The sequence below is a fragment of the Oryctolagus cuniculus genome, chromosome 5 (assembly GCF_964237555.1).
Source record: "Oryctolagus cuniculus chromosome 5, mOryCun1.1, whole genome shotgun sequence".
In the NCBI taxonomy this organism is placed as follows: Eukaryota; Metazoa; Chordata; class Mammalia; order Lagomorpha; family Leporidae; genus Oryctolagus; species Oryctolagus cuniculus.
In genome coordinates this window covers 145,963,287-145,984,231 of record NC_091436.1, presented here as the reverse complement: position 1 = coordinate 145,984,231, position 20,945 = coordinate 145,963,287, and the positions used below count along the sequence as shown (strand labels likewise).

General features: G+C 38.7%; 1 pseudogene; it reads left to right on the top strand.

Moving 5' to 3' along the window:
- The window catches only part of LOC108178867 (proteasome subunit alpha type-2 pseudogene), a 150,729-nt pseudogene extending 135,916 nt beyond the window's left edge, over window positions 1–14,813 (top strand).
- Window positions 14,814–20,945: the final 6,132 nt, after the last annotated feature.

The following is a 20,945-nucleotide window of genomic DNA, read 5'->3' as shown; positions in this document are numbered from 1 at the left end:
GAATTTGTTGCCACTCGTCCAGCCCTGCAAAAGATGCTTAAAGATGTGTTACACACAGAAACAAAGAAACACGGTCATCAATATGAAAGAAGGTAAAGGAAGGAAACCAAGGAAGGAAAGCTCACAGCAAAAGATCACAGGGAATTCAAAACATATATTAGAACTTATCTTTGGCAAATGGCAGGGCAAAGTTACCACTTATCATTAGTCACATTGAACGTGAATGGCCTGAACTGTCCAGTTAAAAGACACCGTTTGGCTGATTGGGTTAAAAAACAAAACCCATCTATTTGCTGCCTACAAGAAACACATCTTTCCAACAAAGATCCATACAGACTGAAAGTGAAAGGCTGGAAAAAGATATACCATGCCAACAGAAATGAAAAAAGAGAAGGCGTAGCCATCTTAATATCAGACACCATAAACTTTACCACAAAAACCATTAAGAGAGACAAAGAGGGACACTACATAATGATTAAGGGATCAATTCAACAGGAAGATATAACAATTATCAATGTATATGCACCTAACTACAGGGCACCGGTTTATCTAAAAGATTTGTTAACGGACTTAAAGGGAGACTTAGACCCCAATACAATAGTACTGGGGGACTTCAATACTCCACTCTCAGAAATAGACAGATCAATAGGACAGAAGATCAACAAGGATACAGTAGATTTAAACGACACTATAGCCCAAATGGATCTAACAGATATATACAGAACTTTCAATCCTACAGCTAAAGATTATACATTCTTCTCAGCAGTACATGGAACCTTCTCTAGGATTGACCACATACTAGGCCATAAAGCAAGTCTCAGCAAATTCAAAAGAATTAGAATCATACCATGCAGCTTCTCAGACCATAAAGGAATGAAGTTGGAAATGAACAACTCAGGAATCCCTAGAGCATACGCAAACACATGGAGATTGAACAACATGCTCCTGAATGAACAATGGGTCATTCAAGAAATCAAAAGAGAAATCAAAAACTTTCTGGAAGTAAATGAGGATAACAGCACAACATACCAAAACTTATGGGACGCAGCAAAAGCAGTGTTAAGAGGAAAGTTTATATCAATAGGTGCCTACATCAAGAAATTGGAAAGGCACCAAATAGATGAGCTTTCTATTCACCTCAAGGATCTAGAAAACCTACAGCAAACCAGACCCAAATCTAGTAGGAGAAGAGAAATAATTAAAATCAGAGAAGAAATCAACAGGATTGAATCAAGAAAAACATTACAAAAAATCAGCCAAACGAGGAGCTGGTTTTTTGAAAAAATAAACAAAATTGACACCCCATTGGCCCAACTAACTAAAAAAAGAAGAGAAAAGACCCAAATCAATAAAATCAGAGATGAAAAAGGAAATGTAACAACAGACACCACAGAAATAAAAAGAATCATCAGAAATTACTACAAGGACTTGTATGCCAGCAAACAGGGAAACCTATCAGAAATGGATAGATTCCTGGACACATGCAACCTACCTAAATTGAACCAGGAAGACATCGAAAACCTAAACAGACCCATAACTGAGACAGAAATTGAAACAGTAATAAAGGCCCTCCCAACAAAGAAAAGCCCAGGACCAGATGGATTCACTGCTGAATTCTACCAGACATTTAAAGAAGAACTAACTCCAATTCTTCTCAAACTATTCAGAACAATTGAAGAAGAGGGAATCCTCCCAAATTCTTTCTATGAAGCCAGCATCACCTTAATTCCTAAGCCGGGAAAAGATGCAGCACTGAAAGAGAATTACAGACCAATATCCCTGATGAACATAGATGCAAAAATCCTCAATAAAATTCTCGCCAATAGAATGCAACAACACATCAGAAAGATCATCCACCCAGACCAAGTGGGATTTATCCCTGGTATGCAGGGATGGTTTAATGTGCGCAAGACAATCAATGTGATACACCACATTAACAGACTGCAGAAGAAAAACCATATGATTCTCTCAATAGATGCCGAGAAAGCATTTGATAAAATACAACACCCCTTCATGATGAAAACTCTAAGCAAACTGGGTTTGGAAGGAACATTCCTCAATACAATCAAAGCAATCTATGAAAAACCCACAGCCAACATCCTATTGAATGGGGAAAAGTTGGAAGCATTTCCACTGAGATCTGGGACCAGACAGGGATGTCCACTCTCACCACTGCTATTCAATATAGTTCTGGAGGTTCTAGCCAGAGCTATTAGGCAAGAAAAAGAAATTAAAGGGATACAAATTGGGAAGGAAGAACTCAAACTATCCCTCTTTGCAGATGACATGATTCTTTATTTAGGGGACCCAAAGAACTCTACCAAGAGACTATTGGAACTCATAGAAGAGTTTGGCAAAGTAGCAGGGTATAAAATCAATGCACAAAAATCAACAGCCTTTGTATACACAGACAATGCCATGGCTGAGGAAGAAATTCTAAGATCAATCCCATTCACAATAGCTACAAAAACAATCAAATACCTTGGAATAAACTTAACCAAGGACGTTAAAGATTTCTACGATGAAAATTACAAAACCTTAAAGAAAGAAATAGAAGAGGATACCAAGAAATGGAAAAATCTTCCATGCTCATGGATTGGAAGAATCAATATCATCAAAATGTCCATTCTCCCAAAAGCAATTTATAGATTTAATGCAATACCAATCAAGATACCGAAGACCTTCTTCTCAGATCTGGAAAAATTGGTGCTGAAATTTATATGGAGGCACAAGAGACCTCGAATAGCTAAAGCAATCTTGTACAACAAAAACAAAGCCGGAGGCATCACAATACCAGATTTCAGGACATACTACAGGGCAGTTGTAATCAAAACAGCATGGTACTGGTACAGAAACAGAAGGATAGACCAATGGAACAGAATTGAAATACCAGAAATCAACCCAAACATCTACAGCCAACTTATATTTGATCAAGGATCTAAAACTACTTCCTGGAGCAAGGACAGTCTATTCAATAAATGGTGCTGGGAAAATTGGATTTCCACGTGCAGAATCATGAAGCAAGACCCCTACCTTACACCTTACACAAAAATCCACTCAACATGGATTAAAGACCTAAATCTACGACCTGACACCATCAAGTTACTAGAGAACATTGGAGAAACCCTTCAAGATATTGGCACAGGCAAAGAGTTTCTGGAAAAGACCCGGGAGGCACAGGCAGTCAAAGCCAAAATTAACTATTGGGATTGCATCAAATTGAGAAGTTTCTGTACTGCAAAAGAAACAGTCAGGAGAGTGAAGAGACAACCGTCAGAATGGGAAAAAATATTTGCAAACTATGCAACAGATAAAGGGTTAATAACCAGAATCTACAAAGAGATCAAGAAACTCCACAAAAACAAAACCAACAACCCACTTAAGAGATGGGCCAAGGACCTCAATAGACATTTTTCAAAAGAGGAAATCCAAATGGCCAACAGGCACATGAAAAAATGTTCAAGGTCATTAGCAATCAGAGAAATGCAAATCAAAACCACAATGAGGTTCCACCTCACCCCGGTTAGAATGGCTCACATTCAGAAATCTACCAACAACAGATGCTGGCGAGGATGTGGGGAAAAAGGGACACTAACCCACTGTTGGTGGGAATGCAAACTGGTCAAGCCACTATGGAAATCAGTCTGGAGATTCCTCAGAAACCTGAAGATAACCCTACCACATGACCCAGCCATCCCACTCCTTGGAATTTACCCAAAGGAATTTAAATTGGCAAACAAAAAAGCGGTCTGCAGCCTAATGTTTATTGCAGCACAATTCACAATAGCTAAGACCTGGAACCAACCTAAATGCCCATCAACGGTAGACTGGATAAAGAAATTATGGGATATGTACTCTTTAGAATACTATACTGCAGTAAGAAACAACGAAATCCAGTCATTTGCAACAAAATGGAGGAATCTGGAACACATCATGCTGAGTGAAATAAGCCAGTCCCAAAGGGACAAATACCATATGTTCTCCCTGATCGGTGACAACTGACTGAACACCAAAAAGGAAACTTGTTGAAGTGAAAGGGACACTATGGGAAACGGTGACTTGATCAGCATAGCCCTGACTGTTAATGAACAACTTAATACATTATCCCTCTTAGTAGTTTTTTTGTCTGTTCTACTTAATATGACTGATTTAATTCTGTAATTAATACACAGTTATTCTTAAGTGTTGAAATTTAACTGAAATGTGATCCCTGTTAAATATAAGAGTAGGAATAAGAGAGGGAAGAGATATATAATTTGGGACATGCTCAAGCTGACTAGCCCCAAATGGTAGAGTTAGAAACATACCAGGGGATTCCAATTTAATCCCATCAAGGTGGCATGTACCAATGCCATCTCACTAGTCCAAGTGATCAATTTCAGTTCGCAATTGATCATAATGAAAGGACTAAGAGTCAAAGGGAGCACATAAGCAAGTCTAGTACCTGCTAACACTAACCGATAGAATAAATAAAGGGGAGAGTGATCCAACATGGGAAGTGAGATACTCAGCAGACTCATAGAATGGCAGATGCCCTAAATAGCACTCTGGCCTCAGAATCAGCCCTAAAGGCACTCGGATCTGGCTGAAAAGCCCATGAGAGTATTTCAGGCATGGAAAGCCAAGACACTCTGGCAAAAGATCTCTGTGAGTGAGATCTCAGTGGAAAGAACAGGTCTTCAAAGAAGGAGGTACCTTTCTCTGAAGGGAGGAGAGAACCTCCACTTTGACTATGACCTTGTCTAAACAAGATAAGAGTCGGAGAACTCAAGGGGCTTCCATAGCCTTGGAAACTCATGACTGGAGCATAGGGAGATTACTGATGCCATAGACAGGAGTGTCAATTGGTAAAGTCAACAACAGGAGTCACTGTGCACTTACTCCTCATGTAGGATCTCTGTCCTTAATGTGCTGTGCATTGAGATTTAATGCTATAATGAGTACTCAAATAATATATTTCACTTTGTGTTTCTATGGGGGTGCAAACGACTGTAATCTTTACTTAATGCATACTAAACTGATCCTCTGTAAAAAAAAAAAAAAAAAAAAAAAAAAAAAAAAAAAAAAAAGAAAAGAAACTATCAACTCCCAACTTGACTCTCACTGGGATTAAACATGACAATAGATCTGATCTGATTTCATCATCATTAAAAAAAATCATCTATTATTTTTCACTTTATGTTTCTGTGTGGGAGCAAACTGTTGAAAGCCTTACTTAATGTATACTAAGCTGATCTTCTGTATATTAAGATAATCGAAAATGAATCTTGATGTGAATGGAAGGGGAGAGGGAGTGGGAAAGGGGAGGGTTGTGGGTGGGAGGGACGGGATGGGGGGGAAGCCATAGTAATCCATTATTCGTACTTTGGAAACGTATATTCATTAAATAAAAGTTAAAAAAAAAAAAACCTTAAAAAAAAAAAAAACCTTAAAAAAAAAATATTGGACAACATAAACTTTACCACAAAAACTGTTAGGAGAGACAAAGAGGGGCACTATATAATGATTAAGGGATCAATTCAACAGGAAGATATAACGATTATCAATGTATATGCACCTAATTACAGGGCACAGGTTTATTTAAAAGATTTGTTAAGGGACTTAAAGGGAGACTTAGACCCCAATACAATAGTACTGGGGGACTTCAATACCCCACTCTCAGAAATAGACAGATCAACAGCACAGAAGATCAACAAGGAGACAGTAGATTTAAATGACACTATAGCCCAAATGGAACTAACAGATAGCTACAGAACTTTTCATTCTACACAGAAAGCATTTACATTATTCTCAGCAGTACATGGAACCTTCTCTAGGATTGATCACATACTAGGCCATAAAGCAAGTCTCAGCAAATTCAAAAGAATTAGAATCATACCATGCAGCTTCTCAGACCATAAAGGAATGAAGTTGGAAATTAGCAACTCAGGAGTCCCTAGAGCAAATGCAAAAGCATGGAGATTGAACAACATGCTCCTGAATGAACAATGGGTCATAGAAGAAATTAAAAGAGAAATCAAAAATTTTCTGGAAGTAAATGAGGATAACAGCATAACATACCAAAACTTACGGGATACAGCAAAAGCAGTGTTAACAGGAAAGTTTATATCAATAGGTGCTTACATCAAGAAATTAGAAAGGCACCAAATAGATGAGCTTTCACTGCATCCCAAGGATCTAGAAAATCTGCAGCAAACCAGACCCAAATCTATTAGGAGAAGAGAAATAATTAAAATCAGAGAAGAAATCAGCAGGATTGAATCCAAAAAAAAAAAAAAAAAACATTACAAAAAATCAGCCAAATGAGGAGCTGGTTTTTTTGAAAAAATAAACAAAATTGACACCCCATTGGCCCAACTAACTAAAAAAAGAAGAGAAAAGACCCAAATCAATAAAATCAGAGATGAAAAAGGAAACGTAACAACAGACACCACAGAAATAAAAAGAATCGTCAAAAATTACTACAAGGACTTGTATGCCAGCAAACAGGGGAACCTACCAGAAATGGATAGATTCCTGGACACATGCAACCTACCTAAATTGAACCAGGAAGACATCGAAAACCTAAACAGACCCATAACTGAGACAGAAATTGATACAGTAATAAAGGCTCTCCCAACAAAGAAAAGCCCAGGACCAGACAGATTCACTACTGAATTCTACCAGACATTTAAAGAAGAACTGACTCCAATTCTTCTCAAACTAGTCAGAACAATCGAAAAAGAGGGAGTCCTCCCAAATTCTTTCTATGAAGCCAGCATCACCTTAATTCCTAAATCTGAAATAGATGCAGCATTGAAAGAGAATTACAGACCAATATCCCTGAAGAATATAGATGCAAAAATCCTCAATAAAATTCTCGCCAATAGAATGCAACAACACATCAGAAAGATCATCCACCCAGACCAAGTGGGATTTATCCCTGGTATGCAGGGATGGTTTAATGTGCGCAAGACAATCAATGTGATACACCACATTAACAGACTGCAGAAGAAAAACCATATGATTCTCTCAATAGATGCCGAGAAAGCATTTGATAAAATACAACACCCTTTCATGATGAAAACTCTAAGCAAACTGGATATGGAAGGAACATTCCTCAATATAATCAAAGCAATTTATGAAAAAAACATGGCCAACATCATATTGAATGGGGAAAAGTTGGAAGCATTTCCACTGAGATCTGGAACCAGACAGGGATGCCCACTCTCAGCACTGCTATTCAATGTAGTTCTGGAAGTTCTAGCCAGAGCTATTAGGCAAGAAAAAGAAATTAAAGGGATACAAATTGGGAAGGAAGAACCCAAACTATCCCTCTTTGCAGATGATATGATTCTTTACTTAGGGGACCCAAAGAACGCTACTGAGAGACTATTGGAACTCATAGAAGAGTTTGGCAAAGTAGCAGGATATAAAACCAATGCACAAAAATCAACAGCCTTTGTATACACAGGCAATTCCACGGCTGAGAAAGAACTTCTAAGATCAATCCCATTCAACAGCTACAAAAACAATCAAATGCCTTGGAATAAACTTAACCAAGGACGTTAAAGATTTCTACGATGAAAATTACAAAACCTTAAAGAAAGAAATAGAAGAGGATACCAAAAAATGGAAAAATCTTCCATGCTCATGGATTGGAAGAATCAACATCATCAAAATGTCCATTCTCCCAAAAGCAATTTATAAATTCAATGCGATACCAATCAAGAAACCGAAGACCTTCTTCTCAGATCTGGAAAAAATGATGCTGAAATTCATATGGAGACACAGGAGACCTCGAATAGCTAAAGCAATCTTGTACAACAAAAACAAAGCTGGAGGCATCACAATACCAGATTTCAGGACATACTACAGGGCAGTTGTAATCAAAACAGCATGGTACTGGTACAGAAACAGATGGATAGACCAATGGAACAGAATTGAAACACCAGAAATCAACCCAAACATCTATAGCCAACTCATATTTGATCAAGGATCTAAAACCAATTCCTGGAGCAAGGACAGTCTATTCAATAAATGGTGCTGGGAAAACTGGATTTCCACATGCATAAGTATGAAGCAAGACCCCTACCTTTCACCTTACACAAAAATCCACTCAACATGGATTAAAGATTTAAATCTATGACCCGACACCATCATATTACTAGAGAGCATTGGAAAAACCCTGCAAGATATAGGTACAGGCAAAGACTTCTTGGAAAATACCTCAGAAGCACAGGCAGTCAAAACCAAAATTAACATTTGGGATTGCATCAAATTGAGAAGTTTCTGTACTGCAAAAGAAACAGTCAGGAGATTGAAGAGGCAATAGACAGAATGGGAAAAAATATTTGCAAACTATGCAACAGATAAAGGGTTGATAACCAGAATCTACAAAGAAATCAAGAAACTCCACAACATCAAAACAAACAACCCACTTAAGAGATGGGCTAAGGACCTCAATAGACATTTTTCAAAAGAGGAAATCCAAATGGCCAACAGGCACATGAAAAAATGTTCAAGATCACTAGCAATCAGGGAAATGCAAATCAAAATCACAATGAGGTTTCACCTCACCCCGGTTAGAATGGCTCACATTCAGAAATCTACCAACAATAGATGCTGGAGAGGATGTGGGGAAAAAGGGACACTAACCCACTGTTGGTGGGAATGCAAACTGGTTAAGCCACTATGGAAGTCAGTCTGGAGATTCCTCAGAAACCTGAATATAACCCTACCACATGACCCAGCCATCCCACTACTTGGAATTTACCCAAAGGAAATGAAATTGGCAAACAAAAAAGCTGTCTGCACATTAATGTTTATTGCAGCTCAATTCACAATAGCTAAGAACTGGAACCAACCTAAATGCCCATCAACAGTAGACTGGATAAAGAAATTATGGGACATGTACTCTATAGAATACTATACAGCAGTCAAAAACAACGAAATCCGGTCATTTGCAACACGATGGAGGAATTTGGAAAACATCATGATGAGTGAACTAAGCCAGTCCCAAAGGGACTAATATCATATGTTCTCCCTGATCAGCGACAACTAACTGAGCACCAAAGGGGAAACTTGTTGAAGTGAAATGGACACTGTGAGAAACAGTGACTTGATCAGCTCTTGTCCTGACGGTTGATGTACAATGTAATACTTTATCCCTTTTAGTATTTCTGTTTGTTCTACTTAATACTATTGGTCGAACTCTGTAATAAACACACAATTATTCTTAGGTGTTTAAATTTTAACTGAAAAGTGATCCCTGTTAGGAATGTGGAAAGCATTATGCTGAGTGAAATAAGCCAGTCCCAAAGGGACAAATACTACATGTTCTCCCTGATCGGTGACAACTAACTGAGCACCAAAAAGGAAACCTCTTGAAGTGAAATGGACACTATGAAAAACAGTGACTTGATCAGCATAGCCCTGACTGTTGATGAACAACTTAATACGTTATCCCTCTTAGTATTTTTTTGTTTATTTGTTCTACTTAATACTTTTGGTTGAATACTGTAATCAATACACAGTTATTCTCAAGTGTTGAAACTTAACTGAAAAGTGATCACTGTTAAATATAAGAGTGGGAGTAAGAGAGGGAAGAGATGTGCTATTCGGGACATGCTCAAGCTGACATACCTCAAAGAGTAGTTAGAAACATACCAGGGGATTCCAATTCAATCCCATCAAGGTGGCATGTACCAATGCCATCTCACTAGTCCCGGTGATCAATTTCTGTTCACAATTGATCGTAATGATAAGACTAAGAACCAAAGGGATCACATAAACAAGAATAGTGTCTGCAAATACTAGGTGATAGAATAAAAAAGGGAGAGAACGATCCAACATGGGAAGTGAGATACACAGCAGACCCATAGAATGGCAGATGTCCTAAACAGCACTCTGGCCTCAAAATCAGCCCTTAAGGCATTCGGATCTGGCTGAAAAGCCCATGAGAGTATTTCAGGCACGGAAAGCCAAAACACTCTGGGGAAAAAAAAAAAAAAAAAACCCTACATGAAAGATCTCCGTGAGTGAGATCCCAGTGAAAAGAACAGGCCATCAAAGAAGGAGGTATCTTTCTCTGAAGGGAGGAGAGAACTTCCACTTTGACTACAACCTTGTCTAAATATGATCAGAGGTGGTATACACAAAAGGCTTCCATAGCCTTGGCAGCTCATGACAAGAGCCTAGGTTGATTACTGATGCCATAAACAAGAGTGTCAATTTGTTAAGTCAACAACAGGAGTCACTGTGCACTTACTCCTCATGTAGGATCTCTGTCCTTAATGTGCTGTACATTGAGATTTAATGCTATAACTAGTACTCAAACAGTATTTTTCACTTTGTGTTTCTGTGTGGGTGCAAACTGTTGAAATCTTTACTTAATATATGCTAAACTGATCTCCTGTATATAAAGAGAATTGAAAATGAATCTTGATGTGAATGGAATGGGGGAGGGAAAGGGAAAGGGGACGGTTGTAGGTGGGAGGGAAGTTATGGGGGGGGGAGCCATTGTAATCCATAAGCTGTACTTTGGAAATTTATATTCATTAAATAAAAGTTAAAAAAAAGAAAATTGTAAAACACCTATGAAAGAAATTGAACAGGACATGAAAATTGGAAAGACCATATATTTTCATGTATTAGAAAAATTTATATTATTAAAATGCTTATATTACCATTCACTTTAATTACAGAGTCAACATAATCCCCATCAAAATACAAATTACATGCATCACAGAACTAGAAAAAAATCATAAATTCATATGGAAATACTAAAATTCCCAAATAGCCAAAGAAATCTTGAGCAATAAAAATAATTCTGGAGGCAGTACTATACCAGATTTCAAGACATACTATACAGTTTTGTAACCAACAAAAGCTAGGAGCTAAAATCATACCCAGGAAGAAAGTCTCTTGAATTAACAGTCCTGGGAAAACTGAATATCTGTAAACAGAAGATTGAAATTTGATCCCTACCATTAATCTTACATAATAAATCAACTTGAAATGGATCAAAGATCTGAATGTAAGACAAGAACTAAAACAATTAGAATAAAACATATAGGAAACACTTCAATACATTAGTATGGTCAACGAATTTTTTTGGATAAGACCCTAAAGCACAGGCAATAAAAACAAAATAGATCAATGGAATTATGTCAAAATAGGAAGTTTCCACACAGCAAAAGAAACAATTAACAGAATGTCAGAATGGAAGGAAATATTTGTGAACTTTTTACTGACAAGGGATTAATATATTAAGAATATATAAGTAAAAATTCTCAACAAGAAAATAACAAACAATCCAGAAATTGGCAGAGGATCTGAGTAGATAGTTCTCAGAAGAAGAAATACAAATGGGCAGGAAATACATTTTAAATATTCCATATGACTAGCCATCAGAGAAATGCAAATCAGAACTGCAATGAGGTAGCATCCATCCAGTTAGAATGGCTATTATTTTAAAATTCTAGCAAGGATGTGAAGAAAAGGGATTATTTATACATTGTTGATGGGAATGCAAATTAATATAACCATAATGGAGAATAGTATGGAAGGTCTTGAAAAAACTAAAAATAGGTACACCATATGACCCAGATCTCCCTATTGTGGTAAATCAGCCTATGAAAGAGATACCTGCACTTCATATGCATTGCGTCCCTATTCACAATAAACAAGATATAAAAATAAACCTAGGTGTCCATTGATGAATGAATGGATAATGAAAATGTTGTCTATATCTATTATTATACCATAAAAATAATTAAATCCTGACATTTGCAGCAAAATGTATGAACCTGGATAGTATATTAAGTGAAATAAGACACAGAAAGACAAAAACCATAAGCATATATTCTCTCTCATTTGTAGAACTTCTAAAAAATATGTGTGTTCCATATTTAAAATACTAATTATTAGAAGCCAGGAAGTGAGGGAAGCAATGGATAAAGGATATCAAAATCCAGAAGGTTGAACATAACAGGTTCTGCTGTTTTGCAGCACAGTGGGGTAGATACGGTTTGTAATGATGTATAGTATTCTGTACAAAGAACTTGAATAGAGGAACTGGTAGGCTCCAAATGCAAATTAAAGTTAAGGAAATAGGAAGTCTGGCTGCCTGGTATGGCCAGTTTAAGCGAGCTGTGTGTGTTAAAATGTTTCATTGTACTCCTTACAAATATGAAAGTATTACATCTTAATCCAAAATTTAAGAATAAAAATGAAATGTATTATAGACTTAAACGTATGGCCTGATACTTTGAACCTACCTGAGGAAATCCACAGAGTAGATGCTTCAAGACATGAGAATGGGCAAGGATTTTTTGGATTGGACTCCAAAAGTAAAGAAAATAAAAGCAAAAATAGGCCAATGGGATTTCATCACACTATAGAAATGAAAAACAGATTTAAAAAGACATTTCTGAATGTACAACATACAAATGACCAATGGGAACATCAAAAAAATGTGCATAATAATCAGGGAAACGTAATTCAAAACTATAGTGAGGTACCAGGTCACTCCAGTTAGGTTGGCCGGCGCCGTGGCTCAATAGGCTAATCCTCCACCTTGCGGCGCCGGCACACCGGGTTCTAGTCCCGGTCAGGGCGCCGGATTCTGTCCCGGTTGCCCCTCTTCCAGGCCAGCTCTCTGCTATGGCCAGGGAGTGCAGTGGAGGATGGCCCAGGTGCTTGGGCCCTGCACCCCATGGGAGACCAGGAAAAGCACCTGGCTCCTGGCTCCTGCCATCGGATCAGCGCGGTGCGCCGGCTGCAGCGGCGGCCATTGGAGGGTGAACCAACGGCAAAAGGAAGACCTTTCTCTCTCTGTCTCTCTATCTCACTGTCCACTCTGCCTGTCAAAAATAAAAAATAAAAAAAATAAAAAAAATAAATTTAAAAAAAAAAAAAAAAAAAAGGTTGGCTATTATCAAAAGACAAAAGATAACAAATCTCGTTAAGGATGTAGAGAAAGGGGAACTCTTGCATACTGTTGATATGAATGTAAATCAGTATAATTGTTGTGGAAAACAGTATGGGAGTTCCTCAAAAAACATATAGAACGACAATGTAATTTAGTACTTCTACTCTGTATGTTCAGGGAATTGAAATACGCTTATGGAAGAGATATCTACACTCCCATGTTTCTTACAGCTACTCACAATAACTGAAAACCTAAGTGCCCATCCACTAATGAATGGAGGAAGAAAAGGTAGTTCAAATTCACAATGGAATACATCTAGCCATTAAAAAAGAATAAAATCTTGACATTTGCAACAGCATGTATGGAACTGCAGGTCCTTATGTTAAGTGAAATAAGCAAAGTACCAAAAGACAAGTACCACATGATTTCATTCATATGTAAAACCTTAAAAAGTGGATCTAATTGGAGTTAAAATTATGACTCTGGGTAACAGAGTGTGGAAAGAGTTGGTGGAAGGAAACAGGGGGCAGGGGCAGGCGTTGTGGTGCAGTAGGTTAATCCTGTAGACCCGGCTGCTCCTCTTCCAATCCAACTCTCTGTTGTGGCCTGGGAAAACAGTAGAAGATGGCCCAAATGCTTGGCCTCCTGCACCCGAAAAAAAAAAAAGATTTTTCATTAGCTTTTCTATAATTGTTGTATCATTTTCATAGAAAGGTTACTAGGTTTTGTGTGATTTTTAACCTGGCCATATATCTGAGCTGTCTCAATTTGATTAGCATTTCAACTTGCTTCTTGTTCTTAGATCTATCCTCCATACTTGTGAAAATTCTGTGCTTTTCTTTCCAACAAGCATATTTATTATTATAGTCTCCTACTTCAGTGCATCAATGAGAACTTACAGAATGGCATAAAATACTGAGGCTAATAATAGTCAGTCTTGCCTTAGTTACTAACTTTCACCAGGGAACATGTATAGTATGAATGCATGGTATGAGATAAGATTCTATTTTGGGTGGCCAGCACTGTGGCATTGTAGTTAAGCTTCTGCCTGCAGCGCCCGTATCCCAGATGAGCACCAATTTGGGTCCCAGCTGCTTTACTTCTGATCCAGCTCCCAGCTAATGTGCCTAGGAAAGTAGTGGAAGATGGTCCAAGTGCTTTGGTGCCTGCTACTGATGTGAGAGACGCAGAGCAGCCATTTAGGAAGTGAACCAGCAGATGAAAGGTCTCTCTTTCTCTATCTCTGCCTTTCACTGTAACTGATTTTCAAATAAATAAATCTTTAGAAAGGAGGAGAGGAGAGGAGAAGAGCAGAGCAGAGGAGGAAGAGGGGAGATAGGAGGGAGGGAGGGGAGGAGGGAAGCCCCTCCAGTAAATTTGTCTAGATTGAATACATTTCGGGTGCTGTAGCCGGAGGAGCCCCTTCAGTGGGAAGTACAACTGCAAATACAGCTGTGTGGTATTAACAACTGAGAAGAAACAGAAACCTATTTGGTATGAGGAACAAAGTGTTCACAAAGTGGAGCCAATTACCAAGCATATAGGTTTGGTGTATCGTGGCATGGGCCCCGATTACAGAGTGTTTGTGCACAGAGCTCGGAAACTAGCCCAGCAGTACACCTTGTTTACCAAGAACCCGTTCCCACAGTTCAGTGGTGCAGAAAGCAGCTCCTGTGATGCAAGAGTATACTCAAGCAGGTGTTTGTACAATTGGAGTTCTTTATTTATTTGTGGTTGGAATGAGGGACCACCATATTTATTTCAGTCACATCCAGCTGGAGCTTATTTTGCCTGGAAAGCCACGGCAATGGGAAAGAATCATGGCAATGGGAAAAATTTCCTTGAAAAAATATAAAATGAAGATCTGGAACTTGAAGATGCTATTCATATTGTATCTTAACTCTGAAGCAAATGACAGATCTCCAAAGTGTCTTCCATGTGGCTTTACCAGTCTGCATTCCCACCAGTGTGGGTTAGTGTGTCTTTTTTCCCCACATCCTCACCAGCTTCTGTTGTTTGTTGATTTCTGTATGAAAGCCATTCTAACAGGGGTGAGGTGCAACTGCATTGTGTTGATTTGCATTTCCCTGATGGCTAGTGATCCTGAACATTTTTTCATGTGTCTGTTGGTCATTTGGGTTTATGCTTTTGAAAAATGTCTATTGAGGTCCTTGGCACATCCCTTAGGTGGGCTGTTTGTTTTGTTGTGGTGGAGTTTCTTGGTCTCTTTGTAGATTCTGGTTATTAATCCTTTATCGGTTGCATAATTTGCAAATATTTTCTCCCATTCTGTTGATTGTCTCTTCGCTTTCCTGATTGTTTCTTTTGCAGTATAGAAACTTCTCAATTTGATGTAATCCCTGTTATTAATTTTGGCTTTAGCTGTCTGTGCCTCTGGGGTATTTTCCAAGAAGTCTTTGCCTGTGCCAATATCTTGCAACATTTCACCTATGTTCTCTAATAATTTGATGGTGTCGGGTCATAGATTTATATCTTTAATCCATTTTGAGTGGATTTTTGTGTAAGGTGTAAGGTAGGGGTCTTGCTTCATACTTCTGCATGTGGAAATCCAGTTTTCCCAGCACCATTTGTTGAATAGACTGTCCTTGCTCCAGGAATTGGTTTTAGATCCTTGATCAAATATAAGTTGGTTGTAGATGTTTGGATTGATTTCTAGTGTTTCTATTCTGTTCCATTTGTCTATGTTTTTCTGTACCAGTACCATGCTGTTTTGATTATAACTGCCCTGTAGTATGTCTTGAAATCTGGTATTGTGATGCCTCCGGCTCTGTTTTTGTTTTTGTTTTACAGTACTGCTTTAGCTATTCGAGTATGAGGAATGAATATTCGAGTCTCCTGTGCCTCCATATGAATTTCAGCATCATTTTTTCTGGATCTGAGATGGAATCTACACATTTCTGCTAGATTTCACAGTTTGTTGAACTACAATTCTTTGTAGTAATTTCTGATGATGTTTTTATTTCTATGGTGTCTGTTGTTACATATCCTTTTTCATCTCTATTTGGGTCTTCTCTCTCCTTTTTTTGTTAGTTGGGCCAATGGTAATCAGAATATACTTGCCTTCTGGTTAAAAAAAAAAGGGATAGAAGATTTACCACACCAAACCTGGGTGTGTCACCTCAGGCACACCCTTAACCCTGGAGAACTGAACAGAGCTCTCTGGCCACACCCTCTACAAGCCTCTAGAGATTCACTAAAAGCAGACAGTCCACTTATCTACAGAGTCATAGTAGAATGATAAAAGCTGCCACAGCAGGGGAAAAAAAAGAAGAAACCAACAAGTATCTCTACAAATGCCAAACAACAAACACAACAATCCAAAAAACAAGAATATGGATGACAACATGCCACTCTAAAAAGAAGACAATACTTCAATATTAGATTATGAAGACAATAAGATAGAAGAAATGCAAGAAATGGAACTAAAAAATTGATCATAAGATTACATAAGTAATCAAAAGCAAATGCATGAACTACTGAAAACCATGCAGGACATGAAAAAAAGCTCTGGTTTCGTATCGGTGCAGCTCTGGCCCTTGCAGCTATGTGGGGAGTGAACCAGCGGGTGGAAGACGTCTCTTCTGTCTCTACCTCTCTCTGTAACTTTGTCTTTCAAATAAATAAACTAAATCCTTAAAAAAAATAAGAGTGTGAATAAGAGAGGGAGGAGATGTACAGTTTGGCACACATTGTGGGGAGCAACCCGGACTAGACTAAGTTACTGGAATTAAGACTTATTCTATGCATCTGCTCTCCCACAATATGGCGCTGGGAGAGGAGAAAACAGCTTCTACGCAGCTGCCTCTTGCCAACTTGAGTGATGACCTCCAGGAGCTGATCCTGCTCCTGATTGGAGGAGAGCAGCGTACTCGGCGTGTGGGCAGCCGAGTTGGGATTGGCGGAAGAGGACTATAAGGGAGGAGAGAGACAGCATGCACCAGGAACATCTAAGGGGAACATCTGAGGGAACACCTGTGCAGCCCCCGAGAGAGCCGGCCGGCGGTGTGCCGCTCCCCCGTGGAAGTGGGGAATGTGGCAGGGGGAACCGCCCTTCCACGGAGGTGGAAGGGACGGTAGCCAACCCGGGAAGAACCAGCAGCAAACCCGGGGAGGGCCGAGCAGACAAAAGAACAGCGCAGGGTCCTGTGTCGTTCCTCCACGAAGACGGGGAGCGACATAATGGTGCCGTGACTCGGATATGAAGCCTAGGCAGGGTTTAGTGTCGTTCCTCCATGAAGAGGGGGAGTGACACACATTCCCTCGGACTTACCCCTAAGGGTAAAGCTAAAAACCTGCCATGGGAATCCAAATCCCATTAAGTTGGCAGGTATCAATGCCATCTTACTAGTTAAAGTGATCAGTTTAAGTCCATAACTGATCATAAAGATAGGATTAAGTGTCAAAGGGATCACATAAATAAGACCAAGTGTCTGCTAATAATAACAGAATTATAAAGGAGAGAACGATCCAACATGGGAAGCAGGACACACAGCAGACTCAGAAAGGCAAATGCCCTAAATAGCACTCTGGCCTCAGAATCAGCCCTTAAGGTATTCGGATCTGGCTGAAGAGCCCATGAGAGTATCTTAGGCATGGAAAGCCAAGACACCCTGGGAAAAAAAAAAAAAGAGGACCTAAATGAAAGATCTCTGCAAGTGAGATCCCAGTGGAAAGAACAGGCCATCAAAGAAGGAGGTACCTTTCTCTGAAGGGAGGAAAGAACTTCCGCTTTGACTATGACCCTGTCGGAATAAGATCGAAGTCGTCAAACTCAAAAGGCTTCCATAGCCTTGGCAATTCATGACTAGAGCCTAGGGAGATTACTGATGCCATAAACAAGAGTGTCAAATTGTTAAGTCAACAACAGGAGTCACTGTGCACTTACTCCCCTTGTAGGATCTCTGTGCTTAATGTGTTTTACAGTGTGAATTAATGCTATAACTAGTACTCAAACAGTACTTCATACTTTGTGTTTCTGTGTGGGTGCAAACTGTTGAATATTTACTTAGTGTAGAGTTGATCTTCTGTATTTAAAGATAATAAGAAATGAACTTTAATGAAGAATGGGATGGGAGAGGGAGTAGGAGGTAGGCTGGTTTAGGGGTGGGAGGGCAGGTATGGGGGAAAGAACTGCTATAATCCAAAAGTTTTACTTATGAAATTTATATTTATTGAATAAAAGCTCTATTAAAAAATAAATAAATGAATGAATCTTTGCTTTTCCGAAGGAAAAAAAACGATATATGTAAAGTCAAGATGGACAACTACTATTGACATAGAAACAGAAAGATGGCAGAAGAGAGAAACACAATACCAAAGAACATGAAGGCACTTGGGAAAGCTCATGGAGAAATTAATTAAAAGTTATTTTTTGTGCAAAAAAAATTGGAATCCATGCATATCAGGGGTTTTCAAAAAGTTTATGAAAAGTGTAATAAAAAACTACGTATAGATTTCAAAAATTCATTTTTACACAAAAGTTTGTAAGCACTTTTGTCTGTGTGCATGTGCACACAGACAGAAAAGGAAATAGAGAGAAAGAAGATGATAGGCAGAAAAAAAGAAAAAGAAAGTACTTACAGTAAACTGTGGCACCACTGGCAAATTTTGTGGATGAAGGGTTTAATTACAACATGTGTGCATCTAAAGTTATTCCCAGATAAAAGTAAAAGAGAATAATAAGTACATACAAAACTATTTTCAGGCTACTCTCAAGAATATATCCTTCAGATTGGGACAGGAACGCTGTTGCCTACTCATAGCATTATGAGCAAGGTCGCACTATCTGATATCCTTTCCAGAAATCATTTAGGAACAAAGAGATAGTTCGTCTGTGTCCTTCCTACAACAGAAGTAAGTTAAAATGACTAACGTGACTCTCCACCCTGAGTCGGTCTTAAGAAAATAGACCATAATTGTTTTAGGAAGAATTATGTGGAAAGGGAAGCCTTTTTTGCTCTGCTTTCATATTGCATCTATATCAGACAAGCTGATCTTATTAAAGATAATTGAAATGGGATTTTAAAACCTGTTTTTACAAGTGCTTCAAGAACCCTAAATAAATTGAAATGAAGCCAGTTCCCTCAGATACATGCTTGGAGTAATTCTTTTTTTAAACTTTAGGGAAGGCATTTCTGAACTAGGTCAGAGTTTGAAGCAGAGTATGTTTTTATATCTTACTCTCCTGCCAGGATAACTACTGATCACTGCATTAAATTCGGTGGTGAACAAGCACACAGTCAGAACAGAAAACTCTTCTGGTAACTGCTCACCAAAGCTACCCACTGGAAATTGCCATCTTTATATTAAAAGGTTGGACAGTCACCTGTAGGAGTATGTTCTCCCTGTTAGAATCTTTCTCTGAGTGTTGCTTTGTTAATATCTGAAATAAATATGATACAAGAAATGAAACTATTTTACTAATTTGGGAAGTCAGTTTGTTTCTCTGGATATCATTTTTTCTCATCATTAAAAAGAACATCATACTGGATGATTTCAAATTCATTTGCGGCTCTGACAAGAATGTATGCCTTAGTCAGGTTTTCCAAAGAAGCAGACTCATAGGATATGCATACAGACATCCCTTGGTGTCCATGAGGCATTGGTTCCAGAAGCCTCATGGGTATCAAAATTTAAGAAGCTCAAATCCCCTGCATAAAACTGACATACATCCTCCTGTAGCTTCCATTATGACTAATTACTTATAATGCCTGACATAATTTAAATCCATGTAAATACTTGTTACACTGTTTTGTTTAGGGAGTATAGATGAAAAAAAATCTATACATCTTCAGCCCAAACACAATTTTCTTTTGTGAATGTTTTCAATCTGTGCTGGGTTGAATCCATAGATGCAGAACCCATGGATATAGGTGGTTCACTAATATGTGTGTACGTGTATATGAATGTGTGTGTGCTGTGTATATATTTTGGTGCAAAAAGTTCTTATGAAATTGATGTGTATGAGAGGTTTTCATAAAGCTCATGGGAAATGCATACTGTGAAGTTCAAAATTCATGCATGGATTTCAAATATTTTTAAAGCAAATAAGCTTACATTTAATCCCATTTTCCACAAATTTTTGATGTATATATGCATATGTGTATATTTGTGTGTGTGTATTGTATCATGTTAATATATTGCATTTAAGAGAGAGAGAGAGATTTTAAGAAACTAGCTCAGGGGGCTGTCACTGTGGCGTAGCAAGTGCAGCTGCCGCCTGCAGCGGCAGTATCCCATATGGGCACCAATCCGCATCCCAGCTGCTCCACTTCCGATCTAGCTCTCTGCTATGGCCTGGGAAAGCAGTAGAAGATGGCCCAACTCCTTGGGCCCCTGCACCCACATGGGAAGACCTGGAGGAAGCTCCTGCCTCCTGGCTTTGGATTGGCGCAGCTATGCTGGTTGCGGCCAACTGGGGAGTGAACCTATGGATGGAAGACACCTCTCTCTCTCTCTCTCTCTCTCTCTCTCTCTCTTCATTTCCTTCCTCGGTAACTCTGACTTTCAAATAAATAAGTAAATCTTTATTAAATAAAAAAGAAACTAGTTCAGGGCAACATTGTGGTGCAGCTAATTAAGCTGCAGCCTGTGACGCTGGCATCCCACGAGGGCCACTTTGAGTCCCAATTGCTCCACTTCCAATTCAGCTCCCTACTAATATGCCTGGGAAAGCAACCAATGATGGCCCAAGTATTTGAATCCCTACCACCCACTTGAGAGATCTGGATGGAGTTCCAAGTACCTGGCTACAGCCTGGCCCAGCCCCAGCCATTCCAGCCATTTGGGGAGTAAACCACAAGATGGAATCTCTCTCTTTCTCTATCTCTCATTGCTTTTCAAATATATAAAAAAATAAATCTTTTTAAAAATTAAGAAACTAGCTTATACAATTGCAGAAGTGTTAAGTCGAACATCTGGACATTCAGAGAATGATGGCAGTTCAAGTCCAAAGGCAATCTACTGACAGAGCCCACTCTTTCACGCAGTTTAGTTTTTTTTTCTCAAAATG